General features: G+C 37.2%; 1 protein-coding gene across 13 annotated transcripts in view; it reads right to left on the minus strand.

Annotated features, from left to right (window-relative positions):
* The window catches only part of FER (FER tyrosine kinase), a 441,496-nt gene that overhangs the window by 402,304 nt on the left and 11,370 nt on the right, over positions 1-27,822 (minus strand). For 12 of the 13 annotated variants that reach the window (XR_014261909.1, XR_014261910.1, XM_082455757.1 and 9 more), the window contains exon 2: positions 20,720-20,865. The exons of the other annotated variant lie outside the window; for it this stretch is intronic. The gene's annotated coding sequence lies outside the window, so the exon portion shown is untranslated. The remainder of the gene's footprint in view (positions 1-20,719; positions 20,866-27,822) is intronic. 13 annotated transcript variants of the gene reach the window in all.

Below are 27,822 nucleotides of genomic sequence, written 5' to 3' on the forward strand. Positions count from 1 at the left end.
ATAAACACTGAAAATAGCAAAAGGGACGACCAAAGAAGAACTCTGAGAGGTAGAAAAGGGAAACTCCTTTGGCCCTAGGACTGGAAGAACAGCACAGAGGCAGGGTGTCTTGTACTCCCCTCACCCAACAGAAAACGGTCATCCATCCCTGACTTTTCCCAACCTCCAGTCTGGGAACAAAAGGCAGTCCGTGTAGGCTAACTCCTCCCAGGATCCAACAAGAGTCCCTCTGACAACATCAGGCAAGCCAGACACCACCAGCAAGGGAGACAGATTATGAGCCTCACCAAAAACAAATAACCAGGGGAAGCATTCTCCTTCCCTGATAGGCCTGAGAATCCCATTTTCTGCCAAGAGAAATGGAACTAGGCATGAAGAACCAGCAAGAGAGATCCAGCAATAGCAAGCAGCCCAGTCAGAAAGCCTCCCTGTTCCCACAGGTCCAAGGATCACCTTTCCCACCCAGAAACACCAGAGCAGGTACACAGAACTGGCAAAAGGGACCCAGCTCTAGCAAGAGGTCCAGTCCAGGAAGCTCCTTGTTCTCTGCGAGTCCAAGATTCTCCTTTCCTGACCAGAGACTGTAGGGCAGCTACGGAGCACAGTAAAGAAATCCTATCTCACCTCCTCTCTAACCAATAGACATCTAGTACTGCTCAGCCTAAGAAAAATGTCTTCTACTCCCTCAAGCAGCACCACCACCACCAAGAACCAGTGGGAGCCCTAGTGATACCAGATAAAGCAAACCAAAATAACAGCACAAAGACTCTGAAAATTAAACTGTCACTGGAACCACAGCCCACAAAAATAGGCCAAGAACTGCATGTTAAATCTAACCAGAGTGATTGACTGCCTGTAAAAATAAAAGATTGAAATAGGCCCCAGAGTCTCCTAACAAAATAGATAAAATATCTAGGCTTCAATTGAAAATCACCTGTCATATCAAGAACCAAGAAAAATAATCACAAGTTAAAAAAGAAAAGACAATCAACTTATGCCAACAACAAGATGAATCAGATGTTGGAATTATCAGAAAGGGATTTTAAATCAGCCATCATAGAAATGCTTCAACAATCGATTACAAATTCTCTTAAAACAAATGTAAACCAACAATTACAAATTCCCTTAAAACAACTGTAAAATTAGAAAATCTAAGCAAAAACTAGAAGTTATTAAAAAGCATGGAAATTATAGAACTAAAAAATACAATAACAGGAATAAAAAACTCACTAGATGAGCTCAATAGTAGACAACAAAGGATACAATCAGTGAATGTAAGAAAGAGGAATAGAATTCAACCAATCCAAACAACAGAGAGAAAATATACACAAAATAAGAAGAATAAGCAAAGCCTCAGGGACCTGTGGGACAATAACAGAAGACCCAACATTTGTATCGTCTGAGTTCCAGAAGGAGAGAAGAAAGTAGGGCTGAAAGAGTATTCAAAGAAATATGTCCAACTTGGTGAATGAGAAATCAAGACAGTGTGGTATTAGTAGAGGATAGACAGTAGATGAATGGAACAGAATAGAGAACCCAGAAATAGACCCACACAAATATGCTCAACTATTTTTTGACAAAGGTCTAGAAGCAATTCAATGAAGGAAAACTAGCCTTTTCAATAAACGGTACTGGAGCAACTGGATATCTATAGGCCAAAAAAAGAAAAAAAAGAATGAACTCTGACCTAACACCTTACACAAAAATTAATTTAAAAACTTAAACATAAACGTAAAACTGCAAAACTTCTATGAAAAAAGAAAAAAGAAACAGGAGGAAATCTTCAGGATCTAAAGCTAGGCAGAGTTCTTAGACTTGAAACAAAAAAACACAATCCATAAAAGGAAAAATTGATAAATTGGGCTCATCAAAAGTAAAAAGGTTGCCCTGTGAAAGCCCATGTGAAGATGAGAAAAAGACAAGCTATAGACTGGGAGAAAATATTTGCAAACCACATATCTGACAGAGAACTAGTACCTAGAATTCATAAGACCTCTTAAAATTCAACATTTATAAACAACAACAACAATCCAACTAGAAAATGAGCAGAAGACATGAACAGACATTTCACAGAAAAGGATATAAAAATGGCGAATGAGCACACGAAAAGGTGTTCAACATAAATTAGCCATCAGGGAAATGCAAATAAAACCACATGGAGATACCACTACATACATATCAGAATGGCTAAAATAAAATATAATGACAAGGCCAAACGCTTGTAAGGATATGGAAAAAGTGGATCATTCATTTGTTGCTGGTTAGTATACAAAAAATGGTACAGCCACTCTGGTTTCTTATAAAACTAAACATTGAACTACCATTTGACCCAGCAATTGCACTCTTGGACATTTATGCCATAGAAATGAAAACATATGTTCACACAAAAACCTGTACACAAATGTTCATAGCAGCTTTATTTGTAATAGCCAAAAGCTGGAATCAGCACAGGGATCCTTCAACAGGTGAATGCATACCATGGAATACTACCCACATTAAAAAGGAACAGTCTATCGACATAGACAACAACTTGCACGAATCTCCAGGAATCCTGCTGAACGAAAAAAGCCAACCCCACAAAGTTATATACTGTATGATTCCATTTATATAACATTCTTGAAGTGACAAAATTTTGGGAAAAGGACAGATTAGGGGTAGCCACGGTTTAGGGCCTGCAGAGTGGAAAAGGGAGGTAAGTATGGTTATAGAAGGAGGATACAAGGGATTCTAGTAGTGTTGGAACTGTTCAGTACCTTGATGGTAGTGGTGGATACATGAATCTAGACAAGTAATAACATGTTACAGAACTTAACATACACACAACAAAGGAGTACAATTTAAACTGGAGAAGTATGAATAAGATTAGTGGATTATGTCAATGTTAATATCCTGGTTGTCACAGTTTTGCAAAATGTTACCATGAGGGGAAACTAGACCAAATGTACAAGGGATTATTATTTCATATAATTGCGTATTAATCTACAATTACCTCAAAAGAAATTTCAATTTTAAAAAAAAGTAATGCCCAGACCTCAAACTACAGGTCGGGGGAAGAACAATAATGTGGAGAGGGTGTCACAAATTTAGCTACATTCTTCTACAAGTAATAGGGCAGAGCTGCCTATGTCAACCATAAGGAAGATGAAAAAAAAAATTACAAGGAAATTATACAATCATGCTGTAGCCAAAAATTACAAAGAGAGACAGAGGGCAAGCAGGTGGGGGTAAAATACAGACTGATTTCTAATATAAGTTCCAACTGGGCAAGGAATTACTCTGTTCTCTTCCCCCACTATTATCTCCAGTGCTTAAAACAGTACCTTGCATATATAGTAGACAATAAAAATCTGTTAAATGAATTAACTGGTTGAGGCTACACAGCATTATACATGCATCCCCTCATGCCCTACAATCCCTACTTAGCCCTCTTCATTCTTTAGGATACTTAGTGATCCTAGGTATTAATTCTATTATTACTTGTAACACGAGGTATTAAATTTACAACCCTAACCTATAGGTTAAAATTCAAACTCCTTTGCCTGGTAATCCAAGCTGGCCTCAGACAGCCTTCCACCCTCAAACAATAGTACCACAACTTTCTAACTATGGTCCCTTAAATGTCTCATGATCATACCTCTGTGCCTTTGCAGATGTTGTTCCTTCAGTCTAAATGTTTTTATCCCTTGTCTGCCTACAGAATTTTCAACAACTAAACTGTAAAGTTGTTTTTTCTGTGAAACCTTCTCTGACCATCCCCACAACCATAATTACCCAAGCCAACTTAGGTGTTCCCTTTTCTCAGATCTCAGGGATCATGTATGTACCTGTGATTAATATAACACTTCTCATAGTATATTTTAATTATTTGTTCAGGTATATTTCTCCCATCAAACTATGATCTACATGAAAATAAGAATATTACAGTTTTCACTTTTATAACACTCGGGCTAAAATTACTACCCATATACAGTAGGCATTCAATTTATTATAAATAATTGCAAGAGCAAACCCATTTTTTAAAAGATTTATAAAAGAGATTTTAAAATAAAAATTCCTATAATTTAGTGGATGCTGAGTACAAATCAGGCAGAAATAGAGTATTATACAAAAGTACATGCATGTCATTACCAAAGATGTCTATTTTAAAATAGCATCTTTTAAAATACACATCTTTTTAAAAGGTAACACTAATAAATAGCATCTATTAAAATAGCATCTTTCTTAAAAGGTAAAACTAGTAAAAATCCTAAAAAAATTATTGACTATTTAAATTTATTTAAATCTTTCATATTTAATGGCATTCAGCTTGGTATTTAAGATCAAGTGAGTTATGTTGAGTTTTCAATTCACCGTAAATAGTGATTAAAAACTTTAAAAGAACCATTAAAAATTGCCATATTTTCAAAAATTAGAATTTCATCCTGTATAAAATAGATCTATAAATACATACTTCTTAAACAAAAATGGACACTATTTAATAGCAAAATATAAAACAGATAACTAGTTTCCTTGGCAGGACAATAGAATTCCCATGGTATTTCTTATAAGTATAAGGGTATATGCAAGTATTTGTTCTAAAATGCCTCTTGTTTTTCAACTTTTGGCTCCACAACTTTTTTACACCCTGGAAACTTTCTTACATTCTCCAAATATACAGAGAAAATACTGTTTTTATACAGGATAAAGAAACTTTAATCTGTACTGAATACTTCCAAGTAAGGAAGATTTATGTTAACACAGATGATATATTGTTGTCAAAAATATTTCTTTAATCATTTCCTTTTTTTAACATTGAAAAAAAATTCAAATATACCACGGAAGGTATGCTTACTTAGAAAAATCAAAAAATAAGTGAATAAAAGCTGTGTCATAGAAATAGGAAATCTTTCATTCTTCCTCCAAGACAAATTTTCATAAGCTGGCAAGAAATTTAATAGGAAGATGGCAGAGTAGAAGGACGTGCTCTCACTCCCTCTTGTGAGAAAACCAGAATCACAACTAGCTGCTGGACAATCATCGACAGGAAGACACTGGAACTCACCAAAAAAGATACCCCACATCCAAAGACAAACCAGAAGGCACAATAAGATGGTAGGAGGGGCGCAATCACAGTAAAATCAAATGCCATAACTGCTGGGTGGGTGACTCACAGACTAGAGAATATTTATACCACAAAAGTCCACCCACAGGAGTGAAGGTTCTGAGCCCCACATCAGGCTTCCCAACCTGGGGTAGGGCAACGGGAGGAGGAATTCCTAGAGAACCAGACTTTGAAGGCTAGTGGGATTTGATTGCAGGACTTTGACAGGACTGGGGGAAACAGAGACTCCACTCTTGGAGGGCACACACAAAGTAGTGTGCACATCGGGACCCAGGGGAAGGAGCAGTGACCCCAGGGGAGACTGAATCAGGTGTACCTGCTAGTGTTGGAGGGTCTCCTGCAGAGGCAGGAGTGGCTGTGGCTCACCGTTGGGACAAGGACACTGGCAGCAGCAGTTCTGGGAAGTACTCCTTGGCGTGAGCCCTACCAGAGTCTCTGCCATTAGCCCCACCAAAGGGCCCAGGCAGGCTCCAGTGTTGGGTTGCCTCAGGCCAAACAACAAACAGGGAGAGAACCCAGCCTCACCCATCAGCAGACAAGCAGATTACAGTTTTACTGAGCTCTGCTCACCAGAGCAAGAGTCAGCTCTACCCACCACCAATCCCTCCCATCAGGAAACTTGCACAAGCCTCTTAGATAGCCTCATCCACCAGAGGGCAGACAGCAGAAGCAAGAAGAACTACAATCCTGCAGCCTGTGGAACAGAAACCACATTCACAGAAAGATAGACAAAATGAAAAGGCAGAGGACTATGTACCAGATGAAGGAACAAGATAAAACCCCAGAAAAACAACTAAATGAAGTGGAGATAGGCAACCTTCCAGAAAAAGAATTCAGAATAATGATAGTGAACATGATCCAGGACCTCAGAAAAACAATGCAGGCAAAGATCAAGAAGATGCAATAAATCAAGAAGATGCAAGAAGATGCAATAAATGTTTAACAAAGACCTAGAAGAATTAAAGAACAAACAAACAGAGATGAACAATACAATAACTGAAATGAAAACTACACTAGAAGGAATCAATAGCAGAATAACTGAGGCAGAAGAACAGATAAGTGACCTGGAAGACAGAATGATGGAATTCACTGCTGCGGAACAGAATAAAGAAAATAGAATGAAAAGAAATGAAGACACCCTAAGAGACCTCTGGGACAACATTAAATGCAACAACATTCTCATTATAGGACGCCCAGAAGGAGAAGAGAGAGAGGAAGGACCAGATAAAATATTTGAAGAGATTATGGTCAAAAACTTCCCTAACATGGGAAAGCAAATAGACACCCAAGTTCAGGAAGCACAGAGAGTCCCATACAGGATAACCCAACGAGAAACACACCAAGACACATAGTAATCAAACTGGCAAAAATGAAAGACAAAGAAAAATTATTGAAAGCAGCAAGGGAAAAACGACAAATAACATACAGGGAACTCCCATAAGGTTAACAGCTGATTTCTCAGCAGAAACTCTACAAGCCAGAAGGGAGTGGCATGATATACTTAAAGTGATGAAAGGGAAGAAGCTACAACCAAGATTACTCTACCCGGCAAGGATCTCATTCAGATTCGATGGAGAAATTAAAAGCTTTACAGACAAGCAAAAGCTAAGAGGATTCAGCACCACCAAACCAGCTCTACAACAAATACTAAAGGAACGTCTCTAAGTGGGAAACACAGGAGAAGAAAATGACCTACAAAAACAAACCCAAAACAATTAAGAAAATGGTCATAAGAACATACATATCAATAATTACCTTAAACGTGAATGGATTAAATGCTCCAACCAAAAGACACAGGCTTGCTGAATGGATACAAAAACATGACCCATATATATGCTGTCTACAAGAGACCCACTTCAGACCTAGGGACACATACAGACTGAAAGTGAGGGATGCAAAAAGATATTCCGTGCAAATGGAAATCAAAAGAAAGCTGGAGTAGCAATACTCATATCAGATAAAATAGACTTTAAAATAAAGAACGTTACAAGAGACAAGGAAGGACACTACATAATGATCAAGGGGTCAATCCAAGAAGAAGATATAACAATTATAAATCTACAGGCACCCAACATAGGAGCACCTAAATACATGAGCCAACTGCTAACAGCAGTTAAAAGAGGAAATTGACAGTAACACAATAATAGTAGGGGACTTTAACACCTCACTTACACCAACGGACAGATCATCCAAAATGAAAATAAATACAGAAACAGAAGCTTTAAATGACACAATAGACCAGATAGATTTAATTGATACTTATAGGACATTCCATCCAAAAACAGCAGATTACACTTTCTTCTCAAGTGCGCATGGAACATTCTCCAGGACAGATCATATATTGAGGCACAAATCAAGCGTCAGTAAATTTAAGAAAACTGAAATCATATCAAGCATCTTTTCTGACCACAACGCTATGAGATTAGAAATGAATTACAGTGAAAAAAATGTAAAAAACACAAACACATGGAGGCTAAACAATACGTTACTAAATAACCAAGAGATCACTGAAGAAATCAAGGAGGAAATCAAAAAGTACCTAGAGACAAATGACAATGAAAACACAACGATCCAAAACCTATGGGATGCAGCAAAAGCAGTTCGAAGAGGGAAGTTTACAGCTATACAAGCCTACCTCAAGAAACAAGAAAAATCTCAAATAAACAATCGAACCTTACACCTAAAGGAACTAGGGAAAGAAGAACAAACAAAACCCAAAGTTAGCAGAAGGAAAGAAATCATAAAGATCAGAGCAGAAATAAACGAAATAGAACCAAACCAATAGCAAAGATCAATAAAACTAAAAGCTGGTTCTTTGAGAAGATAAACAAAATTGATAAACCATTAGCCAGACTCATCAAGAAAAAGAGGGAGAAGACTCAAATCAATAATATTAGAAATGAAAAAGGAGAAGTTACAACAGACACTGCAGAAATACAAAGCACTCTAAGACACTACTCCAATCAACTCTATGCCAATAAAACGGACAACCTGGAAGAAATGGACAAATTCTTAGAAAGGTATAACCTTCCAAGAGTGAACCAGGAAGAAATAGAAAATATGAACAGACCAATCACAAGTAATGAAATTGAAACTGTGATTAAAAATCTTCCAACAAACAAAAGTCCAGGACCAGATGGCTTCACAGGTGAATTCTATCAAACATTTAGAGAAGAGCTAACACCCATCCTTCTCAAACTCTTCCAAAACATTGCAGAGGAAGGAACACTCCCAAACTCATTCTATGAGGTCACCATTACCCTGATACCAAAACCATACAGAGATACTACAAAAAAAGAAAATTACAGACCAATATCACTGATGAATATAGATGCAAAATTCCTCAACAAAATACTAGCAAACAGAATCCAACAACACATTAAAAGGATGATACACCATGATCAAGTGGGATTTATCACAGGGATGCAAGGATTCTTCAATATACGCAAATCAATCAATGTGATACACCATATTAACAAACTGAAGAAGAAAAACCATATGATCATCTTAATAGATGCAGAAGAAGCTTTTGACAAAATTCAACACCCACTTATGATAAAAACTCTCCACAAAGTGGGCATAGAGGGAACCTACCTCAACATAATAAAGACCATATATAACAAACCCACAGCAAACATCATTCTCAATGGTGAAAAACTGAAAGCATTTCCTCTAAGATCAGGAACAAGACAAGGATGTCCACGCTCACCAGTATTATTCAACATAGTTTTGGAAGTCTTAGCCATGGCAATCAGAGAAGAAAAAGAAATAAAAGGAATCCAAATCGGAAAAGAAGAAGTAAAACTGTCACTGTTGGCAGATGACATGATACTATACACAGAGAATCTTAAAGATGCCACCAGAAAACTACTAGAGCTAATCAATGAATTTGGTAAAGTTGCAGGATACAAAATTAATGCACAGAAATCTGTTGCATTCCTATACACTAATGATGAAAAATCTGAAAGAGAAATTAAGAAACACTCCCATTTACCATTGCAACAAAAAGAATAAACCTACCTAGGGAGACAGAAGACCTGTATGCAGAAAACTATAAGACACTGATGAAAGAAATTAAAGATGATACAAATAGATGGAGAGATATACCATGTTCTTGGATTGGAAGAATCAATATTGTGAAAATGACTATACTACCCAAGGCAATCTACAGATTCAATGCAATCTCTATCAAATTACCAATGGCATTTTTTACGTAACTAGAACAAAAAATCTTAAAATTTGTATGGAGACACAAAAGACCCCACATTGCCAAAGCAGTCTTGAGGGAAAAAAAAGGAACTGGAGGAATCAGACTCTCTGACTTCAGACTATACTACAAAGCTACAGTAATCAACACAATCTGGTACTGGCACAAAAACAGAAACATACATCAATGGAACAAGATAGAAAGCCCAGAGATAAACCCACACACCACACCCACGCATCTATGTTCAACAAAACTATGACAAAGGAGGCAAGGATATACAATGGAGAAAGACAGTTTCTTCAATAAGTGGTGCTGGGAAAACTGGACAGCTACATGTAAAAGAATGAAATTAGAATACTCCCTAACACCATACACAAAAATAAACTCAAAATGGATTCGAGACCTAAATGTAAGACTGGACACTATAAAACTCTTAGAGGAAAACATAGGAAGAACACTCTTTGACATAAATCACAGCAAGATCTTTTTTGATCCACCTCCTAGAGTAATGGAAATAAAAACAAAAATAAACAAATGGGACCTAATGAAACTTAAAAGCTTTTGCACAGCAAAGGAAACCATAAACAAGATGACAAGACAACCCTCAGAATGGGAGAAAATATTTGCAAACGAATCAACGGACAAAGGATTAATCTCCAAAATATATAAACAGCTCATTCAGCTCAATATTAAAGAAACAAACACCCCAATCCAAAAATGGGCAGAAGACCGAAATAGACATTTCTCCAAAGAAGACATACAGACGGCCATGAAGCACAGGAAAAGATGCTCAACATCACTAATTATTAGAGAAATGCAAATCAAAACTACAATGAGGTATCAACTCACACCAGTTAGAATGGGCATCATCAGAAAATCTACAAACAACAAATGCTGGAGAGGGTGTGGAGAAAAGGGAACCCTCTTGCACTGTTGGTGGGAATGTAAATTGATACAGCCACTATGGAGAACAGTATGGAGGTTCCTTAAAAAACTGAAAATAGAATTACCATATGACCCAGCAATCCCACTACTGGGCATATACCCAGAGAAAACCGTAATTCAAAAAGACACATGCACCCGAATGTTCATTGCAGCACTATTTACAATAGCCAGGTCATGGAAGCAACCTAAATGCCCATCAACAGACGAATGGATAAAGAAGAAGTGGTACATATATACAATGGAATATTACTCAGCCATAAAAAGGAACGAAATTGAGTCATTTGTTGAGACGTGGATGGATCTAGAGACTGTCATACAGAGTGAAGTAAGTCAGAAAGAGAAAAACAAATATCGTATATTAACGCATGTATGTGGAACCTAGAAAAATGGTACAGATGAGCCAGTTTGCAGGGCAGAGGTTGAGACACAGATGTAGAGAACGGACATATGGACACCAAGGGGGGAAAACTGCGGTGGGGTGGGGATGGTGTTGTGCTGAATTGGGCTATTGGGATTGACATGTATACACTGATGTGTATAAAATTGATGCTTAATAAGAACCTGCAGTATAAAACAACAAACAAAACAACTAATACTAAACTTTCATTGGGTTATTTGTATGGAAATATGTTAATATAAACGTTTCAGACATTACATGAAATTTCTAAAAATCTTATATGTTCTGGTATAATGTTATAAGTCATAATCCTAGTTATTACCTTAAAATGTATATCTCAGAAATAACTAATTTTCTTGTCAACTGCATTATTATGAACTTTCATCAAATTTTTAACTGTGGTCATTTTTAAGTCTTTTGTCATTTACAGACAGTTCTGTGTGTACTCTGATGCTATTGCAAATATGTTCCTATAAAAGGGTTTCATCTTTAAGAAATTCATGGAAAAGACTGACAAGTACAGGTTTCTGGTAACTGACTGTACTGCTGAACTGAATGAATAAGCAGAACTGAATTTTCAGAACTCTAATGAAAAACTGATGAACTCATAAAAGTGCTAACAAAAGATCAAGATGAAAAAAAAATTAATTACATGGGACTGAGTGAACTGATGAGGATGAGTATAATTTTTGTGACTTTCTGTCTGAATTAAAAAAAAAAAAATCCCACAAGGACTCAGAGGCAAAGAATATACAAATCAATTTTCACTGCAAAGTAAAGGAGCTGTTACAGTGGAGGATTACTGGACTGAATGTCAATATTATGACATAGTATGAGTGTGTTTCATGTTTGGTAATTGCAATCATTGTTGCTTTTGTTGTGGTCATCCATGTACAATGCTTGGTGTCAGTCTATTTATCTCTTGTAAAAATAAAATACAGTGTGTGTGTGTGAAAAAAAAAAAATACTTTATTGTTAAAAAAAAATGTATTTGAAGTACTGATATTTAAAATTATTTGGGCAGAGCAGGATTATTAACAGAATTTTTGTTTATTTGTTTTAAGCTATTATATAAATCAACAGGTATTTATTGAGTAACCATGGGAGAGATACTGTTAGGGATACAAAGATAAATAAAATCCTGGATTACTGCCTTCAAACTATTTACTGTGTATTAAGAATAAATAGACAAGTTCACAGGTAACAATGACACAATTCATTCAAAATTCATTCAGCGACAGTAGTGAGCACCTATTTGCCAGGCATATTTCTCAGTGCTGGGAATACCAAGATGCATACAATTACAGCCCCTAGTCTCAAGAAGCTCACCACCTACTACGGGTAACAAATGTGGAAACAAACAAATGCCATATAATTAAACAGGTTCACAAATACAAATTGGTTATGAGCTCAGTGGGGATACAGGGGAAGTATGTACCACATTTCTAGAGACAATCAGGGAAGCCTTCACAGAATATAAAAGCCTGAGGTACAAAGTGCTACAAAGACACAGAGAAAGGAAAGAGTGCAGCTGAGCAGAGTTCTCAAAAAACCTTTATTAAGAAGAGAAGATCATTTCACAATTATATGTGTATCATGCTCTACACCTTAAACTTATACAATGTTACATGTCAACTATATCTCATTAAAGCTAGAAAAACTATTTTTAATCAAAAAAAAAAAAAAAAACATCTCTGGCAAGCCTTGAGGGATAGTCGTGAAAGGAGCTCATGTACATGCATGTCTCTCTGCAAAGGTGTGTGTAGAGGCGGCTTTGGAAACAGTCCTGGGTTGAAATCCTAACTCTACCATTTCATAACTGTGTAACTGCACATTTTAATTAACCTCCTAAAAGATCGGTTTTCTTATCTTTAAAATGGGGATAGTAATACCTAGTTTGCAGGGTTATTGTGAAGATTAGATGAGATAAAAGTATTTAGTGTGTCCGGCTTTGGAGAGACATTAAAAAGCAGTCATTGCTAATAAAGCATGAGAGAGAGAGAGCACCCACACAAGAGAGAACATAGAAGAGCAAGTGATGGAGGAGGGCTCCTTTCTAAATACAGGTTTGAACATAAGCAAGGTACACAGGTGGGAAAATGGGGAACATGTTTGCGAACCATGGCTAATTTGAAGGAAAACAGGGGAACAAAGTTAAAAGGGTTAAGTGCACAATGCATACTAACTAGTATGCCCTAAATTCTCAAACTATAACTGTTATCTAGATACCTCTTGACCTTTTAACTCTTCCTATATGATCAATTATTATAAAAGAGATCAGTTTTCAAATTAATGCCAAATTTTTTTCCTTCAAGGAGAGTAACAATGTAGGGAGAAGTAAAAATAATTTCAAAATCCATGTGTACTTTCAAATAGGCTCATTAAAGACACACATATACTAACAGAATGGCAACCAACAAGGTTTCATCAGTTATAAGTTATATGAACTAGGCCAAAGCCAGTCCCTACTCTGCAGTGAGAAAGCCTGTCAGAGAGCCCATATCAGGCAAACTTTGTGCCACTCTTTAAAACATGGAGGAAAGTCAATTTCATTCTTGGCTTTTTTGTGTAATTCCATCTTTTCCCAAAAGGCAAGGCCTAACTCCCACTCCTGTCCCATCCTTCTCTACAGTCATGTTCCAACAAATCTGTTTTCTTCCTAAATTGTTCTTCTAGAATTCCATTCAGTTTGTAAATGAACTTCCCTAAATCTCTACCCTTTCATTCCCATCAGAAACCTGGTTCCCCCAAAACACAGGCTCTCACGTGGAGACTACACCTTCCCTACATTCCACCACCCACATCCATGGGGCTGTGGGGCGGGGGGGGGGGGGCGCCAGGGGGGGATGAGAGGTGGGTAACAGTATCCTGATTCCCTAGTGCCATTTCCAAATCACTGCTCTTCCAATCTTATTCAAAAACATCTTCTCCTTTGAAATTTACACCATTCAGCTCTACCAAATTCTATTCCACCTTGCTGTTATTATTTCCAAATCTGGTTCTCAATCTCCACTTGCTCCCAATCTTATTCTCCAACCCAAGTCTTATCTTCATCCACAGAGATTTTAACCTCTGTAGTCTTTCTCTTCTCCAAAGATCCATTCAATCAAGTCCATTTCAACTACCCATTGTTACTGGCCATAACCTGAATCCAAAACTGTTTCATCTCTGCAATGGTAAATTTTACTATTCTAGTTTTAGACCATAACCTACTACCTTCCTACTCCTCTCTGGAGTCTAAACTGCTACTATACCTACTCTTTGACCTCAAAATGATCTCCAGTCACCCACTATTTCCTCTAAACTTTATCAGCTCCCCCTATATTCTCTCCCTTCTAGGGTAAGGATGTCACTTATCATCCAGAACTAGGGTACTTTTCAGAGTAAAATGAGGAGCTATTCTTCATTATGCCAGGACTACAGGTGTAAACCTGGTCTGCCCTAGACAAACTAGGACATAGAGCCCTCCTACTTCTTTCCCTACACACTGTGAATCAACTGACCTCCCTTAACTTTCTTTCTATTGTACTTGTCCTAAAAACCTGCAACTCTTAATCAATCCTTCTTTCTTCCCCCTAGCCACTTTTTTTTAAAGCTTCACTACCTCTTACTAGTATTTCAAGACTGTGTTCAGATCACCTCCACTAGGCAGCCTTCTCTTGCCTCTGCCCTTTGTTTTCATAACATTCAGGAATGGCAGTATCCTATTCATGACTGTATCCTCATGTTTCTCATACAATGTCAGGCATATATGTGTATTCCCATAGATGTACTCCATGAGCCTCAAAGTTTGACTCTAATTATCTTTTATGTGTTTATTCTGAAGTGTATCATATGAAAAATGATTACTATGAAATTTTACAATTTCATAGAGATTAAACAAGTCAAAGATAGCAATTACACAAATAAAAACTAGCAGGTATTTTCCTTAGCATGAGCTTTTTAAATTTATCTTCCTCAGACATTCGATTAACTCTGGGTTTTGTCTGTTATTCTCTGCTCGTGATTCTGTCCTCTTACGTTTCAAATATAAAGTCACATCAGGGCTTCCCTGGTGGCGTAGTGGTTAAGAATCCACCTGCTAATGCCGGGGAAACAGGTTCATGTCCTGGTCCGGGAAGATCCCACATGCCACGGAGCAACTGAGCCTGCACTCTAGAGCCTATGAGCCACAACTACTGAGCCTGCGTGCCACAAATACTGAAGCCTGTGCACCTAGAGCCTGTGCTCCACAAGAGAAGCCACCGCAATGAGAAGCCCCGCAACAAAGAGTAGCCCCCGCTCGCTGCAACTAGAGAAAGCCCACGTGCGGCAACGAAGACCCAACGCAGCCAAAAATAAATAAATAAATTTATTAAAAAAAAAAAAAAAAGTCACATCAAACAAATTTTGGAAGTACATGAAGTATAAGTAGAAATGAAAGGACAAGTAGGAAAAGCAAATTTCAGAATACGTATATCAAATGATCCTCTTTTTTAAATTATACAAATATAAACACACATTTTTTTAATACAGTTGGCCCTTCATATACACAGGTTCCACATCCATGAATTCAACCAACTGTGGATCAAAATATTCAAGAAAAAAAAATTCCTCAAAGTTCCAAAAAGCAAAACTTGAACTTGCCACAGGCCAGCAACTATTTCTATAACATTCATATTGTTTTAGGTATTATAAGTAATCTAGAGATGATTTAAAGTACAGGCATACCTCGTTTTATTGCGCTCCACTTTCTTTCACTTCGCAGATAATGCGTTTTTTACAAATTGATGGTCTGTAGCAACCCCACATCAATCAAGTCTATCGGCGCCATTTTTCCAACAGCAGCTTCATGTCTCTGTGTTACATTTTGGTAATTCTCTCAGTAATTCAAACTTTTCATTACTATTATATCTGTTATGGTGATCTGTGATCAGTGATCTTTGATGTTACTACTATGATTCACTGAAGGCTCAGATGATGGTTGGCATTTTTCAGCAATAAAGCATTTTTTAATCAAGGTATGTACATTGTTTTTTAAAACATAATGCTATTTATTGCACACTTAGTAAACCACAGTACAGTGTAAACATAACTTTTACATGCACTGGGAAACCAAAAAATTAGTGTGACTTGCTTTACTGCAATATTCGCTTTATTGCAGTAGCCTGGAACCAAACGCACAACATCTCTGAGGTAGCCTGTACGTGGGAGGATGTGTGTAGGCGACATGCAAATACCATGCCACCTATATAAGAGACTTGAGCATCCTCAGATTCTGGTGTCAGCAGGGGGTCCTGCATCATTGATATCCCTTGCAGACACCAAGGGATGACTATATACGTTTTAAAAGTTCAAACTGATACACATCAAACCTTTAACATTAGCTACCTCTGAAGAATGAGAGTTAGAATACTGGGAAGAATGTCACTTTTTATTTTATGTATCTCTAGTTTGTATTTTTCTAAGAGGATATATTCATTTTATAATGTTAACAAAATTTAAAGAAAAGAGTCCCCAACAAGTTTTTTTTAAGACTGAGGACTGAGAAGATAAAAATCTAATTTCAGAGATGAATGCTTAACATTAAAAATTATTTCTCCTTCATGGGACTACCCTGGCAGCCCAGTGGTTAAGACCCCATGCTTGCAGTGCAGGGGGCAAAGGTTCGATCCCTGGTCGGGGAACTGAGATCTCTCATGCCACACGGCGTGGCCAAAAAAAAAAAAAAATTATTTCTCCCTCAAATATAGTTAATTTATTTTTACTCAGAAAATGGCAAAGGTATTTATATCATGAGACAGAAAAATCTCCCAATTGTATTCACATAACAGAATCTTGACCCCTCTCACAGAATGCTTCTGGTTTCCACTGAACAATTTTATCCCTGTTCCATATCCCAGGCTCCTGAATCAAAAGTCTCATCCTTCTCTATTCCCTCATTTTTTTCAGGTTTTACCTGAACCAATTCTAGCTCTAATTCAGCACCTCAACAATAAATTGATCTAACCACAGGTTGAACCATTACTGTAGTTGCCCAGGAAAGGAATCTTTGTCTTTTTGCTCTATGTCTTAGTAAACGCCTTTCATTCATTTATTTATTCATCCAATAAGTACTTTTAAAATGTCTACAATATGCCAGACACTAAGTGAAGTCCTGAGTACAGAGATAAAAAAGTACTGGTCACAGCCTCAGGAAGCTTATTAGAGGAAAGGAAGAGTTCTAATACCTAACAATAACTGCTCTAAGGAATCCCTGTACCAAGTATAGTAAAAACACAGAAGTATAATCTAATCCTGGCTGAAGGAAAAAGAAGGAAAAGTCTTCACAGACATCCCTAAAACATCCAGAGGAGTTCCTTCCTCACTGGTACTTTCTTCCTTTCCCCTCAACCAAAATATGACTCTCCCCACTTTGAAAATACTGCTTAAAACTTACCTCTTACTTCCTCCCCACAAAGCTCCACTTTTTCCTAAATGCCACGTAGTTCTTAAAGAAAACCAAACAAATCTGTGAAACTCAAAAGCCAGCAAGGAAGGAAGAAAGAGAACACTCACTGAAGGCCAGCCCTACACATGTACCAGAGAGAGCAGGTACTTAGATCTTTTCTTATTGTGCCTAGCTCTGGTTGTCTCTACTAACTTGCTCATATATCATTTGCATTTCTATCTACTTCCCACTTGAAATTGTGCATTTTTCAAAGATGAAGACTTAGACTGCTACAGCTTTGTAACGTCCACAGTGACTACATATATATTCCTAGGTATAATCAACTGGTTGGGAGGTGGGAGTGGGCCACAGTAGGTGGGGGAATAACTCCTGCAGACTTCAGTTGTTTTAAATGAATTTCAATTGCCAACTGGCGCCAGTGGGTTGAATACAACATAAATGTCCCAGTTTTTTTTTTTTATCTTTAACTTAATGCAACCAAATGTAGAAACCTCAGCCAATGCATATTTAAAGTTGGATTGATGTTTTTTAAAAAAAGCTTGGAATAAACAATTTTATCTCCAGCAACCTCAGAGAATTGGAAGGAAAAAGCAAACTGCAAATACGTTTTGGATGAATAATGTTCTCAGAAACCAGGCAATTCTCAAGAAAGACATTAAGTATACACAAACTATATATTTTAAGAGAAAATACAGATAGATAATGAAAAACAAAAAGAGGTGGGGACTGTTCAAGATTAAAAGAGAATAAAGAGATAAGAATCAAACACAGTGCATGAAACCTGATTGAATCCTAAATCCAAAAAACTCAAAAAAAAAATTTTAGGGACAACTGGGGATATCTGAATATGGACCATTATATTAAACATATTCTTAAATTAATGTTAATTTTCTTATATAAATATTGATATTATAATCATGCAGAAAATTATCCATATTCTTAGGAAATGCACGCTTAAAAATTTATATTATATATTTATATATTATAATATAAATATAATATATATTTTTAATATAGTTTCCAGCGGTTTTTAAAATAAATAAATATATAACAAGAGAAAAAATGTAGCAAAAATTAACAGTGAGTGAATACAGATGAAAGGTAATATAGGTGTTCATTGTCCCGCATTTTCCATTTTTTCTGTAGCACTGAACATTTTCAAAATGAAATACTGAAGGGGTGGGATGATGGCTTGAGAAGATGCCAGCTTGACGGAAGCCTAAGGGGTAAAAGCAGCACTAGTCTCAGCAAACTTGAAAATCAACTGTGTGATCTTGGGCAGGTCATGGAAGCTCTCTAGGTCTCAGCTGAAAGAAGAGGAAGTGAATGATCTCTAAGGTAAACTTCAGCTACAAAATCCCATTATTCAACTACTTCTCAGCTCTAAAACTCAAAAGATAACCATATGCGAAGAGGGAAAACTCACAGGACTGTAAAAAAAAATAAAATATTTAAAACAGCTAGCCAAATCCTTGTCACAAACAATAAATATTAACTCCTCTCTTTTGAAAACACTGTAAAAATTCTTCAGCAAAAAAAAAAACAAAAGAAAGATATGACTACTAATTAACTTAGAAAAAATAAGTAACACAGAGTGGAAAGATCTACTTCAATATCTATTCAATTTCTATTGAATTAAAAACTATGTGTTTGCACCTAAAGTAAAGCAAAACGAAGTATTAACTAGTACATATTACAAATTTTTCAGATGCTTTTATTTCCAGCACTAATGTTATTTGTACCATTATAATTAATTTCCCTTTTGGTAAAACAACTAATCCTTGAGATAATGGGAAAGATAATTATCTAAAAAGATTCTGTACCTGATGCTAGCACCCACCCAGTTGTTCAAAACCCAAAAATCATGGAGTCATCCTTGAGTAACACTCTTTCCACACCAAAAATATCCATAGATTTTGACTAAAAAAAAAAGAAAGTCATCTCAAATCCATCCATCCCGCTCTTGTTGCTAGCATCTTAATCAGGGCACCACTATCTCTCACCTTAGCTCCTAAAATTGCCAGCTTTCAGTTCCAGCCCACTCAGTCCATTCCTCACATAGTAGCTAAAATGATGGTATCGTTTAAGAACAAAACAAACTACATGCCAAACCCTTCAAAGCCCTGAATATTTCTATAACTTCTTCCTACCCATCTCGGTCTCTCCTACTGTGTCAGCCACAATGCGGTTTTTTAAATTCCTCAAATTCACCAAGCTCTTTCCTCCTTCAAAGTCTTTGTACCCACTATTCCTTTTTTTTTCTTTTTGTCCACCCAGCTTTATTGAGATATTATTGACATATAAGATATGTAAGTTTAAGGTGTACAATGTGATAATTAGATGCATGTATACATTGTAAAATGATTATCACAATAAAGTTGGTTAACATCTCCATACCTTCACATAATTACAACTGAGTCTGCGTGTGTGTGTGTGTGTGTGTGTGTGTGTGTGTGTGCATGTGTGTGTGTGTGTGAGTGGTGATAGCATTTAAGATCTACTCTCTTAAAAACTTTCAAGTATATAATACAGTATTTTTAATTAGATTCACCATGTTCTACATTAGATCCCCAGAACTTATTCATCTTATAGCTAGGAGTTTGCACTCTTTGACCAGCATCTCCCCATTTCTCCCACTTCCCAGCCTCTGGCAACCACAATTCCACTCTCTATTTCTATGAGTTTGGCTTTTTAAGATTCCACATAAAAGTGAGAACACACAGTATTTGCCTTTCTCTGTTTGACTTATTTCACTCTTCCATTCCTTCAAATGAGAATGCTTTCCCCACCAAAAATACCACCACCACCATGCCACCCCCCCACACACACATCCTCCTTGAAATAGCTCCTTCTCATATATAGGTTTCACCTTAAATACCAACTCCTTAGAGGAGCTTTTTGTGACCACCCTATCTGAAGTAGCTCCGGCCACCTTATCGCCAAGTCATTTGCTTTCCTTCAGAAAATTTACTGCAATTCATAATTATTTTGTCAGTGTAGTTTTTAACCTCTCCCATCCTCTAGAATATAAGCTATAAAGATAGGCTATCCAACTTATCCATCATTATATCACCAGAATCCCCAGGAAATTCTCTGATCCTTAATACAAGCCTATTAATGTGCATCAAATAAATGAATAAAATAGTAAGTGAATACAGGACTATATTAGATAATGGACTAATAATGCTATTAATGGAAATATAAAAACCAGAAGGAGAAGTAAGTGTTTAAGAAGAAAAATAAAATACACTGAGTTTGGTACAAGGCAGTTGAAAATATGGGACTGGTGGGCACACAGGTCGGGAAAGAGATACAGATTTGGCTTCTGCTGACTCTAAGTGTTAGTTGAAAAAAATAATAACTAAATCACAAATGGAATAGAATGCAGTAGGATAAATGCCAAGCAAAAAAACAAATAACACAAATATAAAATGATTATAGCCTGCCTAGGTAGGAGAATAACATAAAGAACACTATCAAATTAAGACAAGTCAAAACTGTTTTCACAGTTTCAGAGGAAAAAAAAAAAAATATATATATATATATATATATGTATATATATGTATTAATATATGTGTGTGTGTGTATATATATATAAATTTATTTAGTAATTTACTAAGAAGAGTAAAGTAATCCTACCTTACTACTATTCGTTGCTGGTCATATCTTAGCTAAAGTAGCAGGTCCATGTTGAAGGATTACACATTAGGGATGAGGAAGACACTTGAGAAAACGTGCAGTGAAGTCTCACGGGAATGATCATATGTCTAGGCAGAAAACATGAGCTGCAAGAAGAAATTCAAGGAGTCAGAACTGTTCACTACAGAGAAAAAGGTAAAAATGGACATATGGAGTATGGTAGGCTCCTACTGGAAATCAACTCTGGCAGTTCATCACGCTCACAACATTAAAAATCAGGATGCTATGCTTACCTAGCTTGTCCATCCCCTGCTTACTCTCTCCCCTTTCTTTCCACAACTTTCCCAATAAGTAATGCATTTTATCTTCTCCCTAACCTATTTCCTCAGTTTTGAAGAGGTAATTCATGTTTTTCTCCATTTTCACAGCATAAAACTAATTTCAAGTTTGAAACACATTAGAAGAAGCAAAATTTTAAATATTTTATATATAATATGTTAAGATATTACAGCCTAAAGAAATAATTAACTATGTAAGAAAAACTTTGTCAAAGGCTGGGTAAGTTTGGGAAGGATTCTCCTGGCAAACACCCACTTTCTTTGTCTAACATGATTCGATATGCCAAAGCATGGCTCTGATGTTGGCTGCTCTCATTCAATCCTTGAAACTAGGAGAATTTCTAAGATGTTCCTTGGTCACTGGCTCTCATCTTTATCACTGATGTTGAATGTGCAGTTTACAGCCCTGTCACAGTTTCTCATTTTTTGCCTCATGCCCTCGTATTTCTAACCCTGACTTCTTGGTTTGTAATCAACTCTCTTCTTTCAAGCTCCTCTTTTCTGTTTGCCTATTCTGTTTCCTGTCATTTCCCTTGCTTCCTTGACTTTCACATGAATCAGAGGACATTTCATAGATGCTACCAATAAATAAGATTATTCCTTTCTTTCTGGTCAGGAAACTAACCAAACACAGTATATCAGGAATATCTTCCACGTCTCCTACTCTTCTAAGGTTTTTACGCATTTCCAAAAGCATTCCTTCTTTGCCCCCTAACAAGCATTTTACTCTCTTCTAGATTTGACAAGGTTCTCAATGCTAGAACGGGTTGGAAATCTAATCAACATACAATGAAAGTGTTATTACATTCCTCTTCTTCCACTAAACTGTGACGTGATTAAGGACAGGGATTATCTTAATATAGCCAGCACCCTACACAATACCTCAACGTTATAGCCACCAAACAAGCGGCTACTGAATGGATGAAATTCCAAGGGGAATTACGGCTTTCTCTGATTTGTACACTTTGGTGTAAAGTAAGGCTTTAACAAAAGTTGTCAAAGCCTTAAAATGATACTTAAATATGGAAGTTTTAATCATGACTTCTATACTGCTTTCAATAGAGTATCTTAAATCAAACCTCCAATATTAAACAGTAATACTTACAGATTTCCAAGAAACAAAATGTAGTGAATGTGTACCTAAGTATACAGACATTACATATTTTATCTAATTCCACTTCAAACACAGACCTCAAAATTACTGGACAATCTGTTTAATTTAAAATTTTTCCAGCTTCTCTTCTCTATCAGCAAAGGAACTTGAGAGTTGTCTAGAATTCCATATTCTAGCCTCTCACTATGATACAGAAACAGTTATTTTCAAAGACTTAAGAACAAGAAAGACAACTATTCTACTGGGATTTCATATCCAACATTGAGCAGTGGCAAATGTCTTGCTTAAGGAAGCTAGTCAAAGTACACAGGTATTACTTATGTAACACTCTCTAACTCAAGTCTTTTCTACAATTTTTATTTTTCAATAAAAAAAATAATATTCCACTTGAAATAGTTTGAGTTAAAAATGAATAACAGCTTTCTCGGTAGTATCTCTAAATGGAACATTTCCTTATTCAAATTACTATAAACCCATGAATAAAACTTATATTCCTTGTATTACTTCAAAGGTATTATCATCCTTATCAGAGCTCAGCAAAGGTTTCTATAGACAAGTGAAAATGTATAATAACTACTATCTAGTGCACCTTAATCATTCCCACCAACTTGCTCAATTATACAGGCTACCATCTCTAACTCACACTCACAGCCAAACATAGTTCCTATTCCCTGAATGTGCTTCTCATTATGACTAGGACTAGGGTGAGACAAGAGAGGTGCCCAGGGTGCAAAATTTAGAGACACTCACTCTCAGGGTCATGCAAGTGCCACCTGCAGTTGCATGACCCTAAAAGTGAGTATCGATGTACACTTTGTGTCCCAGGCATCTCTTCTGCCTCACCCCAGTCCTGGCCCTACTTCTCCTTCTGATCTCTACTTCTCCTACTTCTCCAATAAGTAACATCCCAATTCTGATAAACCAAAATCTAATTCTGGTAATCCAAATATCTAAGATCAAGCAATGAATTTAAATTTAATTTTATATCCATTTAAAATTGTTTTCAAAGAAAATTTCTCATTCATGATGTGATGTTAGGTGAAAAATAGATCAGGCAGGAATGCCTACGTACAATAAGAGTCTGAGCTTTCAAAAAAAAATGAGTGTGAGTTGCATGTGAATGTAAGTGATGGACCTGTGTTGTTTTCAACTCCCTTCCTTTTGGTAGCAGCATTTAAATTTTCTTCTGTTGAACCACCCTTCTCTATTGTCAATCACTGTAGTTTGCGTGGCACTGATCCTTTCCACTCTCAAGTTCCTGGAATAAGCAGAAAGTTCCTGGAATAGGTGCAGGTGGAATAGGCGCCCAGGTCTGGACAATCAGCATATTCCCTGCCCCAAGCAGTGGTTCAGGAATGAGCATGTGACCCAATTGGACCAATAAGACTCAATCCCAAAATTTTGCAGGACCTAATCAGAAACAAAACTTTCAGCTGAGGTTGCTAAACTGAAAGAACACAGTAAGTACCTATTTGACAGTGAGCCAACCCAAAGAAGTGCCAAGGGATGACAAGAGAAATGAAGAAAACTTTGAAAACATTTTATCTCTAGATTTAATCACATCTGAGTTCAGATGTAGCTACTGGAATGCAGAATTATTGTTGGGAAACAATTCTCTCTGGATTTCTCAAGTTCCTGTACAGTCAGAGCCTTCTAAGCAAAAGGTACTACAAGGGTATTTGCGTAACAGACAAACTTAGAGACTAGAAACAATATCTCCGTAAAGATAGAGACCTCCAATGAGAAATAAAGCCCTTTGGTTCCCTTCCCTGTAAGACATTTACTTATATGTTTTAACTTATATTTCTTATGTTACTTCATATTTTTTTAAAGCCTTATTTATCTTAGAATAGATTTGGCCTTTTTTTGATATATATATAAATTTATTTATTTATTTTTGGCTGCATTGGGTCTTCGTTGCTGCGCGCGGGCTTTCTCTAGTTGTGGCGAGCAGGGGGCTACTCTTCATTGTGGTGCACGGGCTTCTCATTGTGGTGGCTTCTCTTGTTGCGGAGCACGGGCTCTAGAGTGCAGGCTCAGTAGTTGTGGCTCACGGGCTTAGTTGCTCCACAGCATGTGGGATCTTCCCGGACCAGGGCTTGAACCTGTGTCCCCTGCATTGGCAGGGGGATTCTTAACCACTGTGCCACCAAGGGGTCCCGTTACTTCATCTTTTTTATACTTATACTGACTTACAGTCTAGGTTAATAAATCTGATGACACTTTCCCCCTCTCCCCTACAGAAGATTTGCTCAATGAGTAATCTCTCTCCCTCTGCAGGGTGTTCTCATCAGTGTTTTAGAATTATCAACTACATGATGCAATAAACTATTTTTGCTTATTTATTAATTCATTCAACAAATATTTGCTGGAAGGCTACTAAAATATGTGTCCTGCATTTTCCTACACACACACACAACAGAGACAAAAATTCCTGCCCTCATGGAGATTATATTCTAGAGAGAGGAAAAAAAAACAAAATAAATAAGTAAAATACAAAGTGCCAAGTGGTGATAAGGGCTATAAAGAAAGAAAAAGCAGGAAAAGGATAAGGGCTATAATGAAGGAAAAGGCCGGAAAAGGTAACAAGTATCAGGGAGGTAGGAGATTTCAGATTTCTGTTCAGTAATCAAAGAACTTACAGAGGAAGTGCTATTTGAGCACGGACCTAGAGGAGATAGGGAAGTGAGTCATATGGATATCTGGAGAAGAGCATTCCAGGCTGGGGGAGCAGTAAGTCAAAATACCTACTTAAGGAAGACCAAGGAGGCCTACATGGGGTGAGCGGTGGAGACAACAGTAAAATCTGAGTTCAGAGAAAGATCCTCAGGAGGGAGGGAGAGCAGGACCACAAAACTAGCTCATTTTAAGGAATAGAGCTTGTACTCTGAGTTACATGGGAAGCTAGTGAAAGATTCTGAGAAAAAGTGATGTAATCTCTTACTTTTCAAAAGAATGTTATTAGTATTCTGAGGCAAATATTCTGAGAGTACCAGTAGTAGTGGGGAGACTTGCTAGGAGTTATGTAGAAGGAAAGAGAAGATGGTGTTGAACCAAGTAGAGGTGATAAGAACTGGTCAGATGTCAGATATATTTTGAAGCCAACAGAATATACTGAAAGATTGTATTGGGGAGGTGAAAGAAAAAGAGTTAAGGATAACTTCGAGGTTTGGGGTCTGAGCATAAACAAAAATGGAGTTGCCACTTACAGAGATGGGAAGGATTGATTTTTTAACTGGATTTCTATCACTGGCATACAAAAGAAGACTGACAAATATAAAAATTTATGCTGGAAATCAATAATTACAAATGACAGCCCTAAAATGTAGACCTGATTGAGTCAATAAAAGAAAACGAAGGGAATCTGGTATCCCTGTATTATAGGGTGAGAAGTGACCAATCCATAATAAGCAAAACATCTGGTAAATTCCCACCTCTTAAAAATCAGACTACTTGCCTAGTAAGGATGGAACTGAAGGGCACTTAGTAAAAATGTCAGGATGTTGGTATATTGCCTACTATGCAGCAGTCTTCAGGAAGGCCCCTCAAAAAAGAAGCAAACTTTGAGTGAAGTCTTAATAAAAGGAAAATCTTTTCAGTCTTTCATTACAAATTCAAGATGGCTGATTATCTTGCAATTTACATTGTTGAAAATCAAATATCCCTAAACTAAAATTCGGGTCTTTAACCACACAAAATAAAAGGTGGGGAAAGCCTGGTGCTCTGGGCTCCTCCCCAACCATCCTAGCAAAAAACATATTTACAGCTTGGGAGCAGGGACAAACTAGTTGTACACCGTTACTTCAAGAAGCTGCTCTGAATGGCCTAGAGACAGAGGCCAAGATGAAGATTGCGAAGCCTAGAATCTGCTTGATTCCAAACCTCAGTACTATTGACATATTGAACTGGAAAATTCTTTGTTGTGGGAGGCTGTCCTGTGCATTGTAGGATGTTTAACAGTATCCCTGGGCACTACCTCTACATGCCAGTGACACCTGCCTACTCACCTCACCACCCCCTACTGTGATAATAATAATGTCTCCAGACATTGCCAAATATCCCAAAGTAAAAAATAAAATAAAATAAAATAATGCCCCCTGTTGGAGAACAACTCACTGGGTTAGGGTGGCAAAGTTGTTTAGAGACATACCAGGGCAATAGTTTGATTCAAGGACTAGGCTTTGGGCTTTGGGTACTGGGGAGAAGTTGGTCAAATACAAATAAATCAAAAACCTACTAAGTTTATAAGAAAGTTGTATTGACTAAGAAACTCCCAGCAAAGGTTTGTTACTGCTCGGCCCTCAAGATGTTTCCCTGGACTCCAAGCTCTCATCAACAGCAAAAGGGCTGCTAAAACTGTACAGTCCCCAGTAAGGGAATTCTTCTCAATACCCATGTCGGCTGTGACCAGGAGGAGAAATAACAAAGATCTTGCTGGGTGGAAGAAGAGACAACCATGTTGGCTAATCAAAAATCTTATTCCACTGCCAAGGCAGAGACCTTGCCACCCCTGACCAATGAAATATGTACAGATCATGGATTGGAAAATCTCTGTGGGTTACTTCCCCTTTTTCTCTTTTCTACTTAAGAGTTTTTATTGTCCTTATGTTATGTTCCTTCTATCACTGAATACTGGCTTTATTACGATTAGTTATATTTATGATTTAACCATAAGTTTCTTGACCCTGAGGCTGTCTTTTCAAACAGAACTGAGAGAAATTACCCAGTGATTCTAGACTTAAAGTTTGATGCAGTAATTAAACAAGTCTTTGAGTTGTCTTCCTCTGTTGGGGGTCAAGTGGTAAATGCACTGGAAGTTGTAAGTGAAACACTGCATTATATTAGATGAGGGCATTTTTTCAAGGGTTTATATATGAGGGAGGACACGGATGCACACTAGGAGGATTACAGTGAATGTCTTTTGGTTCTGCTTGCCCAGCATCCACTCCCACTTCGCATGATCACAGTACCTTCTTTCTCTTTCAGTGAACCACCAAACCTGACTCTCAGTCCACATGGTTCAGACCATGTGGCTGACCACACTTCCTATTCCCAGTTCCAAGAGTTAACACCTGATCCAGATCTGGCCTATCATCATATACTATTCCCCTGACCACAGGATCAAGGATGGAAAAATGAGCTAACTCATTCAATGAGATGTAATCCCAGGGCTTTTGCTAAAACTATGAGTAGGAAAAGTGTTTTTTACGTTGGTCTTGCTAAACTGAAAGAATGTAAACCATGAGGGAGCTCCACACGGAGAAATCCTACCTGAGAGCATATCTAACGCAAGAGAAAGCCACTGAGTTTGCTGAGGCCATTGAGCCCTTGAATCCAACCGTACCTGAAGAGAATACACTCCTGTTTGTCCCAGTGCCCTAAGATACTGTGAGTAGGGGTTTAGTCTCATGCAACTGAAAGTTATTTAAAAATCTAGTATCATTACCAGTTAGACAAAACTGAGGTTAGTTTTCAGACCAAAAACAAAAAACAAAAAACTGAAGATATAAACATTAAATTATTTGCCTAAATTCATACAACTAATTACTGGTAGCACAGATGCAACCCTAAATGGGTCTAGCTCTAACAGTCATGCTCTTTCCACTACATCTACTCTCTCTCTCAAGGAAACAGTCTGAAACTTCTCTACG

Source organism: Balaenoptera physalus (assembly GCF_965194825.1).
Source record: "Balaenoptera physalus genome assembly, chromosome: 3".
Taxonomy (NCBI): domain Eukaryota; kingdom Metazoa; phylum Chordata; class Mammalia; order Artiodactyla; family Balaenopteridae; genus Balaenoptera; species Balaenoptera physalus.